The sequence below is a fragment of the Rhinolophus ferrumequinum genome, chromosome 4 (assembly GCF_004115265.2).
Source record: "Rhinolophus ferrumequinum isolate MPI-CBG mRhiFer1 chromosome 4, mRhiFer1_v1.p, whole genome shotgun sequence".
Classification (NCBI taxonomy): domain Eukaryota; kingdom Metazoa; phylum Chordata; class Mammalia; order Chiroptera; family Rhinolophidae; genus Rhinolophus; species Rhinolophus ferrumequinum.
In genome coordinates this window covers 52,192,158-52,216,412 of record NC_046287.1, presented here as the reverse complement: position 1 = coordinate 52,216,412, position 24,255 = coordinate 52,192,158, and the positions used below count along the sequence as shown (strand labels likewise).

The 24,255-nt window shown below is 34.9% G+C and overlaps 1 protein-coding gene and 1 non-coding gene across 2 annotated transcripts in view; both read right to left on the bottom strand.

The window, feature by feature from the left end:
- The window catches only part of MYO16 (myosin XVI), a 550,393-nt gene that overhangs the window by 468,123 nt on the left and 58,015 nt on the right, over positions 1 to 24,255 (bottom strand). The gene's annotated exons all lie outside the window — the stretch shown is intronic.
- LOC117021844 (U6 spliceosomal RNA) lies at positions 5,741 to 5,842 on the bottom strand. Its single transcript, XR_004422931.1, has one exon. It is a non-coding gene; the product is annotated as a U6 spliceosomal RNA (small nuclear RNA).

Sequence of the window (24,255 nt, the reverse complement as noted above, 5' to 3'; positions counted from 1 at the left end):
CTTGTCACAGGAAAGACTAAAAGTGGACACCACACCCAGGAAAACTCTGTCACAAACCATATTTATTTTGGATTTGTATTTCCTCTGTTAAAACCCCATTAGGGTCAGCTCCTTGTTCTGCTAGAGCTGGCAATGTTGCCCATGTATGTGAACTAGAAATGTTGGGTAAAATCAAATGGATCATCAAATGGATCATCAAGGACACACTCTGGACCCCAGGTTAGTCATTTTCAGGGCATGTTTTCCTGTTCTTCTATGGGCCTATTCATCTTTCCTAAAAATCTCTTACTCCCCCCTGAGAGGCCTACATCCTGCCTCCCTTTCCCCTATTAAAATGGTATTAATCCTGAATTCTAAGTCACCTCTTAGGGTTACTGGTCTTTTCCTGATGTATACATGAGTTATACATGTTAATAAACTTCTGTTTTTCTCTTGTTAATCTGTCTTTACGATGGGGTCTCAGCTAAGAACTTTGGGGGAGGGGGCAGAGAGGAAAAATTATTTTTCTTCCCTTACAGTAGCTAACTACACAAACACACACACACACACACACACACACACACACACACACACACACACACTGTGCTCCCTTAAAGATGTGTTAACCTTTGTCTCAAAAATTAGGTAAACATCTTTTATTTCTTATTTTTTTTATTTTTTCACTCAAATCCTTCTATTCATAGAGTGCAAATATTGGCAGGTTCATTGCTTTCCCTTAGAGCTAGAAAAGTTCTCGTGAGTATACCAGTAAAAAGAGAGAAGACAGTGAAAGCTCTTTCTTTTCTTCTCTACACTCAGCCATGTTACACTCAAAGTCAGGACCTTTTCCAAATTTGCTAGAAAAAGACAGAATCAAGAGCCATATAAAAGCCTATTGAACTTCTTTTTATTTGAAACTTCAAAGTAGGTCACTTACACACTGAAAAGGACAAAGAAGAAGAAAGAGAAAGCAGTTAACATACAAACGAAGGCTCAACAACAGTAAAACCCAAACCCAAATACTTTTTTGTTTTCTCTAAAGCACATTGTCCGGTTCTGTCAGGAAAAATGAGTCATGAAATTGGTTTTGTCACATTTTCTTCCAATCATTATGAAAGGCCATTGACTGTAAGCTAAAAATGAAAAAGGGAAAAAAAAATAGCCTAGATACCATGTTTCCCCGAAAATAAGACCTAGCCGGGCCATCAGCTCTAATGCATCTTTTGGAACAAAAATTAATATAAGACCCAGTCTTATATTATAATGTTACTTTATAATATAAGACCGAGTCTTATAGTAAAATAAGACCGGGTCTTACATTAATTTTTGCTCCAAAAGACGCATTAGAGCTGATGTCCCGGCTAGGTTTTATTTTCGGGGAAACATGGTAGCACTCAAAATGTAAGGATAGAGATATTAATGCTTTATAAACCTAAATGCCAGATTTCTTTTTTCTTTTAAAAAGCAAGTGAATCAATATTTTCTGCTGAACTCAATTTTCAACTGTATTTTCAAATACTGAATGTTCTTCCTTTTTGTTTAGGAAAACTTACTGCTCTTATCAACTAACTACATTTCCTGGAAGACTGAAGTTCTTACTCATCTTAAAAATTAATTTTTTTTTGGCTACAGCAACTAAGCCCATGCTTTGAGGTACCTCATTATCCCCTCAAAGCAATGCTTCTCAGATTGTAGTGTACAGAAATCACTATGGGAATCTTGTTCAAATGTAGATTCAATTTAGATCTGATTAAGGACCTGAGACCACTTTTTCAACAAGCCCCAGATTATGTCAACACTGCTGGCCCACAGACTACAAAGGAGTCGAGAACTAAGTTAAAAATTCAGCAACCCATGACACACATCCAGAGATTCCATCTAAGTACTTATACAGAAGGGAATGACCACCTTCATTTTTAATAAATTCAACGAATGACCATAATGCACTGCATCAGTTTCCTAGGGCTGCCATAACAATGTACCACAACTGGGTAACTTACAACAACAGAAATTCTTTCTCACGATACTGGAGGTTAGAAATCCAAAAGCAAAGTGTTGGCAGGGTTATGCGGCCTTTGAATGTTCTAGGGGAGAATGCTTCCTTGCCTCTTCTAGCTTTTGGTTGGTTATCCTTGGTATCCCTTGGGTTGTAGACACATCTCTCCAATCTCCACCTCCATTTCCAAAGGGCCTTATTGTTTTTGTGTCTCCTCTGTCTCTGTGTTACCACAAAGCATTTTCCTCTCTGTGTGTCTCTATGTCCAAATGTCCCTCTTCTTCTAAGGACACCAGACATTGGAATAGGGTTTACCCTACTCCAGAATGACCTCATCTCAACCAATTACATCTGCAAAAGCCCAATTTCCAAATAAGGTCCAGGGATACCAGGGGTTATGACTCAACATATCTTCTTGGATACAAAATGCATGCACACCAAAATTTGGGATCCACTAAAACTTCGCTTTTCCATACTGATTACTCATTAGAATCAACTGGAGAATTTTCAAAATTACACAAGTGCTGGGCTCCAACCAATTAAATCTGAGTCTCTAGGGGTAAAACTCGGCATTACCATTCTTTAAAAACTTTTCAGGTAATTCTAGTGCAGAGGCAAGGATTGAGCACCACCGGGTAAGACTCAGATTTTACAGTCCTTTATGAAAATGTGGAATATTTTTAACTGGAATGTTTACATTGTTTTTCTTAGTGTGTATTGGAAAAAATACAGCCCATTTTTAGTCTACATATTGTCTAACAATTTAGTAATTTAGTCTATACTAAAAAATGCTGTTTGGAGAACAGAGTCTTTTTATAGTGGCCTTCAAGAACTCAAAAGTTTCTCATCAATACGCTTGTAGGTATGTGATAATTTGTTTAAATGGGCATAATATGGATTATAAAATATTTACTCATATACATAATTATAGACATTTAGAAATAAAGGTAAAGGAGTAAGAAAGAAAGTGTATAGCAGATAATTAAACTGAAGAAATTTGAGCTTGGGAAGTTTAAGTGAGTTCATGATATCTTAACACTATTTTAAAGTCTTGTCCTTCATGTTATATTTCTAATTTTGCTCCAAAGAGACTATAATATAGGACTATATTTAAACTATTCTCTCCAAACTGCCCCCAATTTTCCAGAGCTGTGATTCCAGAAAACACCTGGCAATGACTTCCACATTTTTAAAACAGAAAGATACAATTTCTGAGTAAAACATGAAAACAAGAAGAGGAAAGAAAAAAAAGAATGAGGTGTTCAATATATAGAGTCAGAACTGGAGCCCTAGAAAATACTTTGAAAAACTGAAATGACTAATATTGGGTGTCATTTTCTTGTTTGGGTTGAAGACAATTGTATATTGGTATTTGCTTTGTTGTTATAGTGATTAATGGCTAAACTAGTAATAATTTCATGAAATAATAAATTTCACTGTGTTTATTACAAGAGAGTATAAAGAAGCTAAAGTAATACTGATGTATTATAATCCAGAGGAAAATAAAGTGCATTAATGAAAATACTAGGAGCTAATAAATTGAGAGATAAAGCCTAATAAAATGTGAAAAGTAAAATACTAATATGGAAGTATACCAAAACATATTAATCAAGTTAATCATAATAAACAAATCACACAACCTCTTCCATAGGAAAAGGGTAAGGAAAAAGAAGTCAACATGTGGTTTTGTGGAACTACATAATAATTCATGATCCAAACTAGGACCCTTGAGAGGAAAGAAGTTACTGTTAATAATATATCATGCAAGGACAACAGCTACAATCAGGGACTGTCCCCAAACCCAAGATACATGGTAACCATAGTTTTAACCCACTCTACCAATATTCTTGGCTTCACTTCACCTAAGCCGCTGCCTTAGCCTTTGAAATACCTTTACAAAATGTTTTTTCCATGATCGAATATGAAAGGGTACACACTTAGTCAATATCTATTCCAAAATGTTGTACACACAATCCATAAACAGTAAATCATTTCATGAGAAACAATGAACAAATTATGCTTGTGATGAAATCAGCCCCAAATCTCAGTTGGCTGAAAACAACCAAAGTTTCTTTGTCTTTCATGTTACATGCCCATCAGAGGTAGGCAGGGGGTCTCGCCTCACACCACAGAGAATGACATACCCTGGAAAAGACACAACACTTTCTCTCTCATCTTATTTGCCCAAACTCATCACATGGTGCCATGCAACCACGAAAGGCCTAGAAAGTACAATCTTACCTTATGTGTGGCTGGAAAAGGTGAAGTAGAACTATTTGCAAATATAATTTATAGCTACCATAAAATATCTTTGTAACTCAGTATCTTTTTTAAACTTGTTCTGTTGTAAAGACCTCTCTATTTTTTTTGGGGGGGAGAGGGGCGACAGGGTACATGTTGTTTTGAAATGGAGGCAGTCTACTCTCTTTTCTTCAGTCTATTTTTCTCTCTGATTTCTGTCTTGCTTTATATTGTTTCTATAACTTCAAATAAATATAAGCCTGCTACAGAAATGTTGCAGAACAAACTATTTCACATATGCCTGTTCTGTGCTAACTCTTCTATTTAACACTTAGAAAGCAATGAGGCATATCTGCACAATCTCTGTGATCGGTACGGCCTGGAAAATAGCCACATTTATCAAAGTACAAATTAGGAAAACTTCTCTTTCCCAAACAGGCAAAGTGGTGATTTTAACACACAGGTAGCATTCCTTTCAAGACACAGATATCTGAGCATATTACATTTAATACTCTGGGAAGCAGAGTACACACATGGTAGGATGACACTACCACATAAACTTAACGTGTGTATAATATATAAGTTCTGCAAAAGCATTTTAAAGGTTGTAATTCCTAAGTGATGGTATTGCATGCCATTTTTAAAAATATATTTCCTTCTTTAAATATTTGTTTTCCAATACTCTGCAGTACACTTGCATTTATTTACATTGCTATGTAAGAAAAAAAAATGTATGCTGCAGGCCCGGGCTGTACATTCAGATGTGTTTGTCTTTCTCTGAGAAGGCTGATTTAAGGCCCAGATGCTAATCTCTGCTTACAGGCGTATGATGGCTTTAAATTGCTTTTAGAAAATACTTGATTGTAGTTATAAAAACGTGGTGTTTCAGAAATAGAGCTAGGTGCTATAGAGGTCACTCCCACTTTCAACAGAACTTTAATGTGAAAATTTGGTTATATATGTATGGAGTTACATGGTGGACAAAAATTACATGTGAACCACTACTCTCAGTGGTACCAAAATATTAGCAAATACCTCACTTTATGCTCCCTCACTTTATGCCTCCCAGTAAGAAAAAATCTAAATTCAAATCCTATTCCTCATCTACGGTATAGAATAAATTACCTAAATATGTTGAACTTGCTGTTCAATTCAAAATGTATAAAGTTTTGTAACACATGTAACCCTTCAAGCATAACATTGTTGTGCTATTTAAGGAAGGTGAAATATCATATTGCCCTAATAACTAAGAGCCTTAAACAGGGACTTACTTCATTAGCTATATAATGGCTCTTGCTTAAAAAAGAGGAGGTGTTCTATTGAAAAAGAACATTTACAATTTTATATTTTTTTCTAGGGAAGGAGTTGAGAATCCAAATCTCTACTTGCTGTGTTTTTTTGGCCTCAGCCTGCCAAATGGAGCTTTAATTGTACCCAGCTTACCTTCCTTTAATAATTTTTAATGTAAAATGCTACAAAGACGAAAATATTTTCTAAAAACAAAATATTTTTTAAATAACTAAGAACTTTTTTTTTTTCTTCACGAATTTGTGTGTCATCCTGGTGCAGGGGCCATGCTAATTTCTATCGTTCCAATTTTAGTATATGTGCTGTTGAAGCAAGCACTGGACATTTCATTTTTTTTTAATTAATTAATTTTTTTTTAATTTATTGGGGTGACAATTGTTAGTAAAGTTACATAGATTTCAGGTGTACAATTCTGTATTACATCATCTATAAATCACATTATGTGTTCACCACCCAGAGTCAGTTCTCCTTCCATCACCATATATTTGATCCCCCTTACCCTCATCTCCCACCCCCCACCCCCCTTACCCTCTGGTAACCACTAAACTATTGTCTGTCTTGTCTATGAGGTTTTTTTTTTTTTTCTTGGACATTTATCATTTATACCCCTCACACTGTGAACCCCCCGCCCCCCATCCACTATCTCTCTGACATCGCACTGAGCCATCCCATTTCCACTGTCTCCACTCCCAATGCTGTACTCCGCCTCTTGTAAATGTATACATACCTATATATACATATATATATATATATATATATATATATATATATATATATATTATATTATATTTGGCATTCATTATTGTTCAGCTTCAGGTGTACAGTGCAGTGATCAGGCATCTACATCTTCCCTGAGATGGTCTCCGAAATGGGACACATGGACATTTCATTTTTGAAAAAGATTATTTCTTCACTTTTAGCATAAAATGATCATTTGTAAACTTCTTCTTGTTAATTTTCATTTAGTTCAAATCTATGTATTGTTCTTTATTCATTTACTATAAGTTAGTATATTTTCTAATAACCTCTTCTTACTATATCTGGGATATGTGTGTGTATGTTTCATGTATTAGCACATATACAAATATATAACATTACATTTCTGTAGTGTAATATTATTTAAAATAGTTAGTGCTAACTGAGTGCTTGCTTTGTGCCAGAATCAATTATAAAAACATTTCTGTTAACTTATCAGACACTCCAACAATTCATCCATCTCAGTTTATAGTTTGAGTCTCAGGGAATTTAAAATAATTTGCTGAGGTTTAAGTATTATAAATAGAAACTGAATTATTCCTCCATCCTTCAATTTATAATAATTTTGAGAAAACAATTTAGATTTCTATCAAAATATAAATCTAACTTCAAATATATCTGATTAATGATTACCCTTAGAATATCTTTCTACTGGTTCGCTACTCGTCTCAGTTCAAATATGAACTGCAACAGCAAATTAATGTCTTGCTCATAACTAAACAACAAATTTGATATAGGGCCAGACTACATCTTAAATATATTGATAAATTATGCCTCCACTGGACAAACTCTAAGACCAGCATTAAATTGATTATTACTATTTAAAAACATAACTTTAAAAATATTAAATTAAGTCATGATTAATGATAATTGTGATAGCTGTTAAGTCACAGAATTCTGTCTAAAGTTGCTCTAATAAGCATATACCTGACTTCAAATACTATTTGATCAGAAGTCACAATGTAAATAACTTTATCCAATTACATATATTAAAATTGATTAAAAATAATTTTAATAGAAAATAAATCTCAGAGATTCACTCCTTGCTTTGAATCCTTAATTATTAATCTTCCGATAATGTCTTCTCACTAGGATTTTAAGGCATTGTTAAATTACATCAAACAATAATACAATAAATGATGTGAAAAAGCAAGTTATCAAAAAGCGAGATTCCATTTTTACATAAAGTAATATATGTACATCTTATATGTAAAATATCTGTTTTTTAAAGAGTGTCTGGGTTAGTACCAAAAAGCAAGCAGTTACTGTTTTCTGCCTGGTGATATTGACAGTGGTTTTGATTCCTTCATTTTTCTTATCTTTGTTTTCCAAATTTTCTACATTGTGCCAGAATCAGTTTTGTAATTTGGAAAAATTACAGAGCAATACAAAATCCAGAAGTGAGTAAATTATTATCATTCATCATTTCCAATACTTTGTCAACGGATCCATTTTCATTTCATTAAATTGTCTTCCACATTCATCTACTCATACATATCATGTTTCCCTGAAAATAAGACCAGGTCTTATACTAAGTTTAGATCCAGAAGACGCATTATGGCTTATGTTCAGGGAATGTCCTCCTGAAAAATCATGCTAGGGCTTATTTTCCGGTTAGGTCTTATTTTCGGGGAAAGACAGTAAATGCAATAATACATGCCACAATTTCATTTAAAATAACTGTAAAATTAGTCTCAGTCAAAAAGTAACAGAAATAAAATATACCACCTTTCTAACTATTCAAAAATAATGATACATCGCTGGATTATAATATTTCAAGTCCATTTTGTTTACCTGTGGTGTTCATACGGAAACATAAGGTTCAAATCTGCAATGTACCAACATTTAAGATTTTAGCCACCCCAAAGAATACTATAATCATGTATCAGGAACACTTTTCTAAATAAACTCTCTTCTAGGATGCTTTGCATCTAAAATGAGGAATTCCCGTGAATAATGCCATCAAGCCTGTCAGCTTGATGTATGGGCTCTTTTCCCATCCCCAGGATGATTTACAGATGCTCCAAAAAATAGCTCTCATATTACCTATTGAGTACCTTCTTTGACCCAAAATATGAAGAAAATAAATGTGTACAAAAGAAAAATCCTACTTGTATTTCTGAAAAAAAGTAGAAATGAAAACAAGATAATCACTATTGCTCCTTTAATTTTGTTTAAAACGTAATAGCAAAAACGCACACCATACAATTATACAAATCTTCAAATATTATTTCTCTTTGAATGTTTTCCTTAATATTTCAATATTTACTCATAAAGTTGAACTTCCAACATTTTCTGAATCTAAAATATCAATATCAAAGCTGAATATTTATGGTAATATTGCAATTTAGCTTTTTTTCCCTAATGGTCTTCCATGTATGATCCCTTTGGAGTGGATGACTCTATAATCCTAGAGATCAGCAAATAGGTAATATTTTCATCATTCTTCACCTGCCAAAACCATTCATAAACTTTAGGAAATGACTGCATGCACACTAATGTAGCTTAATGAAAGCCTGCCTGTCTACCTTTCGTATGAAGGGGTCTTCATCTCCACCCTAACCCCTGCCACCACACCCACTCATTTCCTTCTTTTGGCCAATCCCTATTCATCCGTCAATATTCAACTTTGTTTTCACATGACATGGAAGCCATCTCCAAAACAGTGTATAAAGAATGCTTGGCAATTGTCCCTGCTGTTTGTCCCCTCAGCACTGTTTCCTAATATTTATGCTATGAATTAAAATGTTCTGCTTAAATGTCCTCCTGGTACCCCTGGCTGGGTTTGGGTGTGCTAGGTGCTAAATAGGTATGTGTCACCTGCCTCTCTTGGTTGAAACATCCTTCTTCTTCTCCTTAAAAACATCCTCAAGTTTAGGAAGTTTGTCTATTTCAGTTTGTACTTCCTGTCTGTGTGTGAGTGTATACCTTGTGTAGAATAAGCTCAACACGTAATTTGTGGGACTTCAGAGGACAGAAACAAACTGATAATACAAGGTCAAGATTAATGAATAAATGACTCAGTGGTGTTTTATCACTGAGCGCAATATGGAAGGTTTTCACCACCTTCCATCATTTCTCTGAATCTGAAATAGACACAAATCATCAATGAATGTCCCAAAACTCAAACCAGCATGATGAAAAGTACTGGGGAATCTGAACTAATTTACATAAAAATTATTCTAAAATTAGGAAAAAATGTAAGTGTTCACCTAGCCCTAAAATGTCTGTAATGGTACACAGAAAATACATTATTGAATGTATCTAAATAATTTAGTCTCTCAAATCGAAATAATGAATATGCATTAGTTCAATAAACCCATTGTGAATGCCAGAAAAATCTAAACAACTTCACTTGATTCTAACAGTGCTGACATACTTCAGTTACTTAATAATATTGCCTAGGGCTACCCTGTGAGAGAGAGCAGAAAGACAGTAAACCCTGTTGGGAACATGGAAATAGAAATACAGGTATCATATACAAAAAATAGTCAAGAAGAAGGGTAGAGCTTTAAAAGTAGAAAAAGTCACCTCACTTACTGGAAAACACCTTTGAACAAGAATTAAATAGTAACAGAACTTGAACATTTTCTTCAACTAGGTTGCATATTATGTGTATATGTCTCCTGTGTACAACTTAGGATTCTAACAGTCCAAAAGAATTTAAACCAAAATCTCTAATGATATTCACATTACTACGATGTAATTCTACATTCAGAAATTTGTATTAGGTAATACATGCTTCATCCTTTTTGCCATATGGTTTTAGTGAATCATAAATAATCTTGTATATTCTTGTATCTCTTTTCACTCATCTAAAATAGAAACTTTAAAAAATATTACATTTATTTTATTAATTATATGTAACCACATGGATTTATATATTCATCCAACATAAAGTTAATTTAATTAAAATACTGCTCCCATCTTCTGCCATACCAGAAGAAAAAAAAATTGAAATTGTATTTTAGAAAAAAAGATGTTAAACTCTCATAAAACAATTTACATACATTTATTTTCGTAAATATTCTTAGACTGTCTATACAGTCTAAAGGTTAAATATATTTACATATTATTTTCTGGATTGCTCAACTGTACAAATCAAGTGCTGCTCTAGAAGGTATTTTTAACTGACTTTCCTTTATTGGATGCCCTCCATTCCCTCAGTAAAATATCCTGATTGATGTTGGTGACAACCTGGGTACACACTGCTACTGGTCTGGTACCCATCTGACCCGGACAACTCTATGCCCAGCTGTAGAAATGTGAGCTTATAAAAAGTGCATTACCTTTAGTCCCACATATGGATATGCCATTTGTACTTGTTATGGTTACATAATTTAACTCAATTAACAGATGAATGAGTACAAAAAGACAGTTATTACTATGAACCAAGCTTAATACTTTGTAAACACAAAGTTGCTCAAAAGAATACTGTTCAGTGGGTTGGAAGATAAACAACTTTAAATGCTCAAGGGGCGATTCATTAAAACCTAAGACGACTGCACTCAAATTGTTGCATGTTTCTTTTAGTTCTAGTTCCACCTGAAGAGTTTTAAACCTATAAATCACAGGGCATGTAACATGGGTGTGATTCAGGCAAGAAAGAGAACTGGACTGTCATTCTGTGGACTTGTACTAAGAAATGCCCTATATCAACATGTGTGCATTTACATTTAAGTATCTCAGTATATGCAAATCATAGCATTAATTAGAATTCCTTTACTTATTTTATTTTTAAATTTTCCAATATGAGTGAATTGCTCCAAGTAAAGAAAAGCTATTCCAAGGAAGAAATGGCATATGCAGCAGCCTTTGTTAGATGGGTAGGAATTAGCAGGTGATAAGGCAAAGACTGATGTGTACCTAGGGTGTGTGGTGGTAAACAGGAGAGGCTAGTGGGAGAGGCCTGAAGGGGAACAGTAGAGTCTTAGGTGGTAACTTACAAAATCTAACTTTTCAATTAAAGTTTTTCCTTATTTGGTAATAAGTTTATAAATTGTTTCTTATAAAAATCTAAGTTTTAGACTTTCCTTTTTCACTTATAAGTTTCTAAATTGATCTCAATATCTGCACACTTTTTTTTTTTTGCTGTAGTACACACTAAGATACTTATTCTTTCTCAGTGGAAATATCAATAGAAAATAACATTACACCACCTATTTATTAGAGTTTTCTGTACCATTCTTTAAAAATACTCATTGCTTTTATTTCAAATAATTAGATATACTTATGTAGAATATTTTCTAGGATGTTTTTTCTTAGTCTTTCCCCATATCTACTACCCTCTCTTTCATAATTATCCATAACTCCTTTATATTGTTAGGCTAAAACATCAAGACTACATAATATGAAATATGTATCGCGATTGATTATCTTTTTGTATGTTTATTCAGTTCCTCAGCTTTTGATAGTGAATATTGACAGGTAATTTCCTCTAAATACCCAGTGTAGAAAATTGTATGCAACTCTATTTAGGTAGCAAAAATCTGGATTAAAAAAGAACATTTGCTAATTAATTAGTACATAATTAGATATTTCAAAATAAATATCTAAGGCAAATTATTAATGTACATTCACTTCAAATACTTCTATGCCCTTTTTTATTTTAGGAACATTGTCTACCTTGTGGAAGTTCTCCTGGCTTGATGGACACTCTTGCATTGAGCCAGGATTTGGAGAACTCCAGTGTAACAAGTATGCCTTTGGTCACTCTATCTACTTCTCACCAAGTGCCAGAGGGCTGGTGGCTATGGGTTCATATGTGCTCAAAAAGCTATTCTCTTTTGCATATTGTTATTGTTGCTATGCCACTATTATTAATATAATTCAATAACATTGTGTGTTAGTACGTATTTGCAAGCTGGCCTTAAATAACGTCAAGCCACTTACAGTTTCATTAGGACAATACTTTCTCAAGTATTTTTCATTTAACTCAAAAAAAATAACAACTGGGTACTATGTTGAGAATTAGGGACTAGAAAGAAATAAAAAATATTAACCATTCCCCTGTAGGGACTACAATCTAGTAAAGAATGACATAAATGTAAAATACATACGAGCTTGTGTTATAAGAAGGAATTTCAGGAACCTAACTTAAAAAGTTATTATGGAAATTCATCAATTTACAATTGTATGTTTATCTGCATGGGCACGCTATTTGACTCCTTTTTATCATCTACATTTTTAAGGGTCAAATATTGACTTACGTAGTTTACTCATATGATTTTCTACTCAGGAAAATGTAAAATTAGTCAATTGCATATAGATTCCTGTATCCATAAGTTATCATGAATCTCAAACCACTTTGATGATAAACCATGATAACTCCAAGTTACCTCAGTTATCGATAGCAGTCATTGTAAACATTGGTTTGAAATATTTGTTAGGAGTCATCAGATATGCCCATTAACTAAAATGCTCAAACAATGGTTATGCCTCTAAATTCCTGTATAGTAGTCTCTTCTTTTGGAGATACGTCCTAAAACTTGCTTATAGCATTTATAGGAATTCAATTAGCAGCATTAATCCTCCATCTCTGGCTTCCCATCCAGGCTCCAACTGTGCTTTGGGATTACCCTTATAGATAGGAAATTTCTAATTTTAGTTATGGAGCTTAGTCCCAAAGGCAATGGTGATTGGCGGAAAGACTCTAAGAGACCTAGGCAAAGACACAAGCTACATCCACATCAATGAGGATACACAATCTTAACTGCAAATAAAGAACTTCCTGGGGTATGGGCCATTAGTGTTCCCAGGTCCCACAATGCCCAGCAGCCTAGAAGGATCCCAGTGGGTCCCCCTTCCCTTACGTCTCTAACGGGTGGTGTTATATCCACCTATGCTTTCCCTAGACCCCCAACTCTCACTACTAATTATTCTGGACATCATTACTCTGTACTCCTTGCTTCCTAAACACAAGTCACTGGGGAAGAATAGCCCTCAGCACATTCCTGAATGTTCCCTAATATCCCAGAAAATCAACCCTCAGTTTCCTAGGTGTTGCAATTTTTGACACATGGGAGCATAGGGCTTTCTGAGATCCATTCCAGCGCTCAATTATATTTGACCCAAGCCTTTTGCTTTGATGACTTCCTTGGACATGATTCATTTTACTCATTAGTACCTTTCCTCAGTTATAATCCAAATACTAACCTCCAGTCCCAGGGAAAGATCCTACCCTTTCCCCTCTCCCCCGGCTCCACGGAGCATAACAGGGTAAGAGAATTTGCCATGAAGCACCCCTTTAGCTCCATGAGGTAAACGGAGGGTACAGGAGTCGGTGGGTGGTGTTTGTCAGCACCCATCAGGAGACAGAGCCACACCAACTGGGGTCTCAAGGGAATAAGATACAAGAATTGATAATTACATGTCTAAGGACTAAAAAGATAAAAAGGAAATACTAAGGTATCAAACAGAGGTGGCAACTGTAACATGTAGCTGTGACCTCTAGAGTTTCGGTAAAAGCTTGGTAGAGAGTACTGGAGCTGAAACTGAGGTCTCTAAAGAGAAAATACTGCCCTGCTGATGTTAGCATTGTGAGAGGAGCATAAAAAAAACAAAACAAAAAAAAAACTGGAATGTAATATGCCAGGAAAGAACTGCCAGGGCTACCATTTCTATTTCAAAATCAACACTGCAATTTTTAAAAGAGTATCAGTATTTGCATTCTAGGACATTCAACTACATGAAATATCTTTGTTTTCAAAAATGCAAAACCACTATATTCACTACTTAGTTTTGTTGTGAGGTACACACAAACCCATGCTCATACAGATGCAAGGTTACAAACCTACAAATGGCGTACCTTCTCTATTCTTCCATGTCCTGCACATTTGAAATGTTTTAAATTATTTTTTACTCTCAATATACAACTAATGACAACCTTAAATTATAATTCTTTACAACACTCCTTATTAGACATTCATTATTTTAGAAACTCCTCAAATCATGAGATGAACATCTGCAATCCTTTCCAGATTTGGCACCACTTGTTTTTTATTTTTTGTTTGTTTGTTTTGTTCTGTTTTTTTTTTCTACTCTCAGCAGTTCACCAACCTTGACAATTTTGTCTTTTCTTCCTCCCGGGACTAATCCTCAATTCTGAGCCATCCTCTGATCCCCTTGCTTTCATCTTCACTGGATCCTCTTATGTTTAACTGGTGAGCCAACTCCTACACTTCTACAGTTCACTGGGATTCAGTCATCAAAGAAGTATTTTCTTAGAGCCTGAAGAAAAGAAAATAGTGGGAAATGCTGCACAAACTACTTGCCTTTTTAAATCTTGTTTCCCCTTTCAGCTCCGTAATATTAAACCTGAAGTAATCAGATCTGTACTTACTTATATTTACTTACACCAAAACCCCAAATTATGTTAACTTGTCAGTTTACATTAGACCTCTCTGAATGTTTTTGATAAATGCTCTGTCCTTAAAGCTAACTTGAAGCAAGTGCCTAATAGACCCAAAAGGTGTTTTAATTAAAAATGATTGCTATCTCAAAGGAAAGCCCCAATTTCAGTATAGAACCACGGAAGAGCATAACTGGAAAACAGAATAATAGCTATCTATTATATAACAGCAAAGAGGCAAGCTCTTAGCCACAAACATGCCATTTATAATCATAAACAGAGTTGCACATTCTCAGTTTATTTTTTAAATTTCCATTAAGTCCTGAATTAAATAAGCCTTCCTTGTATTATCTCAGATATATACGTGGACTTCGTACAACCTACAGAGTATTTCAGACTCTTCGGCCCAGGGTAGACAAACAGGTAAGAAAAAAACATCTGAAGTGTTAACTTCCCAGACCCACTGGGCTTCATTGGGAGTTATAGCAAACACTCATTGGAGAATTAATACCAATTCTTCACAAACATTTCCAAAAAATGAAAGTAGAGGAAATGGTTTCCAACTCATCATAAGAGGTCAGTATTACCAAAACCAGGTAGATATCACAAGAAAACCACAGACACACATTTTATGAATATAGATGTAAAAAAAAAAAACCCTTAATAAAATATAAGCAAATTAAATCCAGAAACATAGAAAAAGGATTCTACACCATGACCAAGTAGGATTTATCCTTGGAAAGCAAAGTCAGTTTAACACATGAAAAACAATGCAACACATCACATTAATAGAATAAACGACAAAAAACACATGATCATTTCAATAGGCAAAGAAAAACATTTGACAAAATCCAGGAACATTCCTTTTTAAAAACACTGAACAAACTAAGAAGAGAAGAAAACTTTCTCAACTTGATAATGGGAATCGACAAAGCACCGGAACTAACATCATACTTAACAATGAAAACCTGCACGTTTTCTCTGGAAGATCAGAAGACTCTCATCTCTTCTATTCATCATTGTAATGCAGGTTCTAACCAGGACAATTAGACAATAAAAAGAAATAAAAGGTATCCAGATTGAAAAGGAAGAGCTAGAACTATTTCTATTAACAAAAGACATGATCTTGTATATAGAAAATCCTAAGGAATATACACAAAAAATCTACTAGAACTAATAATTGAGTTTGACAAGTCTGTAGGATATAAGATTAACTTTTTAAAAAGGTCAATAATATATCTATTATTAACAATTAACAAATCAAAATAAAATTAAGACAAGTCTACTTATAATAAAAATAAAAATAAAATGTTTAGAAATAAGTTTAACAAAAGTTCAATATTTGTACACTGAAATCTACAAACATTGTTGAAAGAAATTAAAGATTAAAATAAATGGAAAGAACTTCCATGTTCACGGATTGAAAGCCTTAACATGTGAAGATGACAATATTACCCCCAGAATGATGCACAGATTGAATACAAACCCTATCAAAATTCCAGCTGAATTTTGTGAAGATATTGGCAAGCTGATTATAAAATTTATATGAAATGGCAAGGGACCAAGACTAGTTAAAACAACCTTGACAGGAAGAACAATGTTGGAAAGCCCACATTTGCCAGTTTTAAGACTTATTAAACAACTAGTCATCGAGACACTGATACTAGCATTAAGAACAGACAAACAGATGAATGGAATAGAACTGAGAGTCCAGAAATAAATCATTGCATTTATGTTCTACTGAATTTTGACAATGGTGCAAAAAGGGAAAGAATACTTTATCAACAAGTGATGTTGAGCCAACTGGGTAGCCAAATGCAAAAGAATCAAGTTGGACCTCTTCCTTACACCAGACACAAAAATTATCTCAAGATGTAGATCATAGACTTAAATGTAAGAGCTAAAACTGAAAAAAACAACAACAACAACAAAAAACAACAACAACAACAAAAAAAAACTCTTAGAAGAAAACATAGGAATTAATCTTTGTGGCCTTGGATTAGGCATGTTATTAGACTATAACAAAATATAAAAACTTTTGTTGTGCAGTGGATACCATCAATAAAGTGAAAAGACAAACCACACAATGAGAGCAAATATTTGAAAACATGTATTATAAGGGACTGGTATCCAGAATATATAAAGAACCTTAACAATTCGACAATAAAAAGACAACCCAAGTGAATAATGGGTAAAGGATTTGAACAGACATTTCTCTAAAGAAGATACACCAATGGCCAACAAGCACATAAAAAAGGAAATGCAAATTACATCCCTACAATGGAATACTGCTTGGTGTTAAAGGGAAGTTCTGATACATGTCACAATGCTGCAAGGATGAACCTTGAAAACATTGTAACATTACACTAAGTGAACAAAGCTGCTCACAATAGGTCAGACATTTATATTTCTATTTATATTCAATGATTAGTATAGACAAGAACTCTATAAAGACATAAAAGTGTGTTAGTGGTTGCCTAGAGTTGGGGAGTAGGTGGGTTAGACTCGGGATTGACTACTAATGGTTATGGGGATTTGGGGAGGGAGGGGAGGTGATGAAAATCTAAAATTCATTGTGGTGATGGTTAAATAACTGTGAATATACTAAAAATTGCTGAATTGTATACTTTAAAGGAGTGAATTTTATGGTTTGTGAACTAGATCTTAATAAAGATGTTTAAGCAAAAGTTGACTTAGCTATGTCCTTGCATGTTTTAGTATGCTCTATTAAAATAATATCAGAAATATTACTTCATTCACCAAATTCTCTTCCTTTCATTACATAAAGTTTGTAGATGCCATGAGTATCCTCTTGTGTGATTCTCTCGGTAATTTTCAGGTAATCACAAAATTTCTTTACATCCTTTTCCACGCCCAGATTTTGTTTTCATGCTTTCAAATATCTATTTGCCATTTTTTGCTGCAGTTTCACCTGCAGCTTTTGCTGTATCTCAGTGGAGGTAACACATCTGTCTTGTAACCTGGGCTGATAAAGCTGTTCTCCTTTATCAACTCCTATGATCAGCCAAGAAATATTTTTCTCAGGGGTCCTGCTGCCAAGCTCTGAAATTGGTCTCTACATTTCCCTTTCCCTTCATATTCACTTGTCAAGTTTCATCAATTCTTTTGATTTTTCTCTTAACTGTCCCTCCCTATTTCTATTTCCATCATCCTGATTCTTTGTCTTATCATCTCAAAGCTAGAGTATGTAATATCCTCCTTACCTTTTCTCCTGTCTATAATTTCTCCTCAATCCAAATCATATTAAAAATAAATTCCTAAAATCTCTTTCTCTGTGGAATTTTTTGGCTCAAAAATACTCAGCATTTCTCCACTGTCTATAAAGTTCAATTTCTGACATTTAAAAGTTTCCATATACTGGCTACATTGACACCTTTTTCCATGTTTATTTCATTTTTTAATATTTATTTTTTTTATTTTTCAATTACAGTTGACATCCAATATTATGTTAGTTTCAGGTGTACAACATAGTGATTAGACATTTACGTAACTTACAACGTGATCACCCTGATAATCTAGTACTCACCTGGCACTATATACATAATTATTACAATATTGACTATATTCCCTATGCTTTAGTTTACATCCCCATGACTATTTTGTAACTACCAATTTATGCTTCTTAATCCCTTCCCATTTTTCACTCATCCCCCCAAACTCCCTCCCACCCGGCAACCATCAAAATGTCCTCTGTATCTATGAGTTTGTTTCTGTTTGTTTATTTGTTTTTCTAAGATTCCACATATAAGTGAGATCATATGGTATTGGTCTTTTTCTGTCTAACTTATTTCACTTAGCATAACACCCTCTTGGTCCATCCATGTTGGTGCAATATAGCAAGATTTCATTATTTTTTATGGCTGAATAATATTCCATTTTATTTGCAACATTATTTACAATAAGCAAGATATGAAAGAAACTTAAGTGTCCATGTTATTTTCTCATATTCCACATTCACTAGTCTTCTACCCTAGTCAAATTGCTCTAATTACCATCCTGAAACACACCCTAGGATCTCCAACCCTCATATTTGTACATAACATTTTGCTAACACTGAAATTACTCCATCCTTGTCTCCACCTACCTATTTTATCTCAAGTAAAATGTCCACTCAGTTAAATATGTCCTTCTCATCTGAGGAGAGCCTAAGATTTAGAAAAATGCTTGAATCCCAGGTCTACCATTTATGTTAAGTTTCAGGCAAACAACAAAATCACCCTACATTTTAATTTTCCTCAACTCTAAACTGGGAATTGTATCACCTACTTTAAGAAATGTTTAAAGAACTAAGTAGCATCATATAGGTGAAGCCCCACATAGCACCCCAAATACACTTAGTTCTCAGTAAGTGGCAGTTATTTTGTTGTAATTGTTCTTGTTCAGAATCAGAATGATTTTCTCTTCTTAAATTATCTGTGTCAATGACCTTTTAAAAAATAATTACGGATAAATATGTGGTCCTGTAATTGAAATCAGGATCCCAACATGGTATCTGCATCCCCCATGTTCACTGCAACACTATTCACAAAAGCCAATATGTGGAAACAACCTAAATGTTCATCAACAGATAAATGGATAAGGAAAATATGATGGAGTATTATTCAGCCTCAAAAAAAGAAGGAAATGCTGCCATTTGCAACAGCGTAAATGGATGGACCTGGAGGATATTGTGCTAAATGAAGTAAGACACAGAAAGGCGAACACTGTATGATCTCATTTACATGTGGAATCTAACTCACAGAAGCTGAGATTAGAATTATGGTTGCCAGGGTCTACAAGAAAAGTGAATTGGGGAGGTGAAGGTCAAAGGGCAGAAGGTTTCAGTTATGAAAGGTAAGTTCTGGTGATCTACTATACTGCATAGTGCCTAATGCTAACAATACTGTACAATTAACATCTGCTAAGAGGGTAGATCTTATGTTAAGCATTCTTACCACACAGAAAAAATAATAACAATAGTCATAACAAAGGGGGCAGGAGGAAACTTTGGGAGAACATAGATATGTTTATGGCCTTGATTTCGGTGATGGTTTCATAGGTGTATAGTTATCCCCAAACTTATCGAATTGTATACATGAAATAGCTACCACATTTTACATGTCAATCATCCCTCAATAAAATGGTAAAAAAAAATCCGTGGTCTTGCTAAAGTAAGCAGCCCACACGACTTGTAAACATCACACAGATTCAACAACGCCATAACTGGTTCGTATTAATGAAATGTGCCCTGATCATGCAATTAGGTGTCACAGCAATGCCACGTGAGTCTAAATATTTCCAAGCACATTCTGTCAATGTCTCTACTTATTACAAACCAGTAACAAAAACAAACAAACAAAAAAAATCATGGACCAGCAGTGGTCCATGTAAATATGCCAAAATAGTATCACAATTATCTACAGTTATAAAGTTGCTTTTAAGTGCAAGTACTCTAAGCAGTTTGCATAACAAATTTCCTTATTATCAGTAATAATTGTCACAGCTTTAAAATCTGCATCAAGTGATGTGACTGTGTGAATTGTGGCAGTGATTTTAAAATGGATAATCCCTTTTTCTACTCTTCCTAGCTTTTCTTGTATGTTCTCTGACAGTTGGGTACCTTCTGTGGGAAAACTTACTTGGGCAAGTAAAATTAGAAGGTCTAGTTGATTGCAGAGTTCAGATTCAGGAATGCCATAAACACACTAATGGAGGGAGGTTGTATTTAGAAATATTTTCCTGTCTTCTGAGATTCTGTCTTGAAAAGGCTTACTCCTTTCATACCAGAAAATACACAGTTATTCCAAAGGTGACTTTGTACCAGAGAATTTATTTGATTTACTTGCTTGAGTGGCTTGTTTTATTTAACATGTTGAATACACATTTTATGCTAACTAAGGGTGTTCACAGCTCTAAATAGTTTTACACATAAGAAACAGGCAGTAATACTTCCATAGGAGTTACATGTGCGACTCAGTACAAAGTGCAATTTGATCTACAGCATTCTATTAATGCACTAGTGCCTCCACATGTCAGTATATGATCACAGTGTCAGGTTATGAAACAAAAGGGAACACACTGGTTAATACCTAACCTCAGCTTTCATTAAAATATTTGTATCTTTTCACAAGAAAAATCAATGGATCTACATGTAACTATTGAAAAGTCATAAAAAATACTCAAGCAGCTCTGCTTTACTTTAGAGTTCCATTTTATCGCCCAAGAAGAAATGCATCGTCAGCAAGGGTTTTGCCAGGATCTGGCAAACGTTGCCCTTGGAAGTCTATGCCAAGAGAAGAAAAGAGAGCAAATATTGGTTTCTGTTATGTAAACAAGTCATGCTCTTCTGTTCTACAAGTCAAACTAATGGTAAAACAGACAGCTCTTAGTATGGAAGGGTCCTCTGAGATTAGACATATTCTAATTTCAAATTGATTCTGCCTGATAAATACATTTTCGTCATATAAACTGCCTTTAATATTAGATAAAGGCATTGCAGTAATTACCACATCACAGATAGACCCCTTTCTGTTCTATAGTGTTTTCAGCAACCTCAGGAAGCAGACAATGCCTAGTGTATGTATTATAAGTAAGAAAAGAAAGGAAGCAAATCACATCAATTTGATCAGATTCCTTGAAATAAACCATCTATCATAAAGGGTGACACTGACCAAGTTCAAGATACTTTGTATATACAGTAACACTGTGTAATAACTGCATGCTAAAAATGAGTTTTGAACACAAATAATATGTCATGTGAATAAATTATTTTTATAGAGCCTGACCATAGGCTTAAGTGTTAAAATATTAAAACTTGTTTAATTTGAACTGATTTGTAATACTTATACTATTCAATGCAAAATACAATTTACAGATGTTATCTACAAATAAAAACATATACATGACAACTTTCATTTATGTTTCCCTAAAAAGTCATTTGTATAAACATGTTAATCTAAAATGAGCAAATAAAAGCAATTTAACATCAAGGGTACATTACTTAAAATATACATCTCAAACAAAATTCTGCTTTAAATATCCAAATTTAAATGAATGGAAACAAAATCGGTGTTACCTGAAATAAGTGTAAAGCATACATAAAAAGCACAAAATTTCCATAATTCATTTAATTTGCAAATACCATTTTACTAGAATATCCAAAGTAAATACTTATTATATTCATCATGTCTATGTAATTAAAAATGCAGTTTCCTACCAGAAATGTTATCCTGACAAATTTGGCTTGAGCATATTCCTGTGTACAACTGAATCAATTTCACACTTACTCACCTCCCTGTCTCTGGGAGGTGGTCCATTCATTGGTTTGATATTGCCATAGCAACTCTGCAACATGGTAACATGCCAGCCAAGCTCGGCTGTTCAAGTCCCAGTATATGATGAACTGCCTCATGTAAATAGAAACACTGTTCCTTTACAGATGGATCTTTTTCTACTCATGCTTAGCCTGATATTTTAACACTGATATTTTTATTCCAATTAATGATAACTCAGGAAAAGCAAATCTCAGGTTAATTCTTTCTGCTAGAGAGTAAACTCTGGTACATATCTAAAATTTCTAAAAGCTCAAAAGAACATGTACAACATGTCTTACCATTGTTAAGTGTGTTAGAGGGCCTGTGGTTCACCTGAACAATGTTTACGTAACTAATTTTCAGGTTGAGTATCTAGTGACAATACTATACTTTCAAATAAAAGGCAATTCTCTAAAATGAAAGCTTTTAATTGACAAAGTAGCACAAACTAGGTGGTTTAAATCAACAGAAAATTATTCTCTCAAGGTTCTGGAAGTTAGAAGTCCAGAATCAAGGGGTCATCAGGCCCATGCTCTAGGGGACCATCTGCCTCATGCCTTCCTAGCCTGTAGTAGCTGCCAACAACCCCTGGCGTTCCTTGGTTTGCATTACCCCAATCCTTGCCCCTGGCTTCTCGTGGCTGTTTTTCTTCTGTGTCTGTCTACGTGGTGTGATCAAACAATATGATGAATGTTTAAAATTTGAAAAAAGATTACAGTAAAAGGCACATTGCCATTAATCCCCCTCAAAATACTCCCCCTCACTTTAAACACACTTATCCCATCATTCTTGTCACTTTCTGAAGCAGTTTTGGAAGTCCTCTTTCTAACGTAAGTGTCTTTAGTTGTGCTGTCATGGCTGCCTCAATGTCCTGAATCATTTTAATTTTGGGGAAGAGCCAGAAGTCCCATGGTGCCAGATCTGCTGAATAAGGCGATGAGAACACACCATAATGCTTTTACTTGACACAAATTGCCATATATCAGAAGTGATGCGTTACATGGAGCATTGTCACGATGGAGGATGATTTATGGCACACTTTAAAACACACCTTGTCTCAACCATAGCTCACACCAGACTGACTGCACCCAACAAGTTGAAACTTGTCACACACTGTTACTGAGGTTCGAAGAGCTGCTTCCCATATTGAAGATCCCTGCCTTTCCATTGGATGGCACTCGGCAGCAGCATTCACCGTACTTATGAAGCATATCACAACAGAAAGGCTTCATGTCACACACCACTTCTGGTACAGCAATTTCTGTCAAATACAAACATTAGGGTGTGTCCTCATCCACCTTATTCACTGTATCTGATACCATGCAACTTCTGGCTCTTCCCCAAAATTAAAATGATTCAGGACATTGAGGCAGCCACGACAGCACAACTAAAGACACTCACAAAAGAGGACTTCCAGAACTGCTTCAGAAAGTGACAAGGACAATGGGATAAGTGTGTTTGAAGTGAGGGGGAGTATTTTGAGGAGGATTAATGGCAATGTGTCTTTTACTGTAATAAATTTAAACATTCACCATATTTTTTTTTATCATACCTGTTGTATGGCTCTTATAAGGACATTGGTCATGTAGAATTAGGGCTGCTCTAAGAACCATGTTAACTAATTATATCTGCAAAGACCCTATTCCCAAACAAGGTCACATTCAGAGGTACTGGGGGTTAGGACTTTGGATGACACAATTCAACTCACAACTGTGCTACTGAGGGAATGTATATACAAAGTGAAGAAAAAGCAAATGTCTCATCAGTCCACTGTTTCATTCATCTTTGAGGACAGGCAGCCACACGTACTACTGTGCTCACCAATATATATATGAACAAGTGAGAAAAGTTGTGGTTTAGCATACTAAGAGGCAGGAGATGTGACGCTTGCATTAGAGTCTGCACTGTTCTCTAAGAGATCGTTTTACTCAAGGGCATCATCCTGGGTCTCTGCAGCAGGTCCCCACCCAGTGGAAACTATAAGGAGGCAGGAGAAGCAAGAGACGGCTCTGCCAGTCATACTAAGAAAATTCTCTGAGGGCAGCTGCATGTATAACCCAGCTGGGGTGGGTGGAGTGGCTTTAGCTACACAACAATGAATGCCTCCCTCCTCTCTTCACTTCCCTCAGACACAGATTGTTATCTGCCAACCCCTTATGGAGCCCTCCTCTGTGTGTCTCTCTATCCACAGCTGCAAGTCTTCTGCAAGAAGACCCTATTGAGGGTCCCTCCCATGCGGGACATTCAGTCAGCAGTCAGCAGTTTTGCCCTTTGATTCAACGTGGAGCTACAGAAGCATGACAAAGGATGAC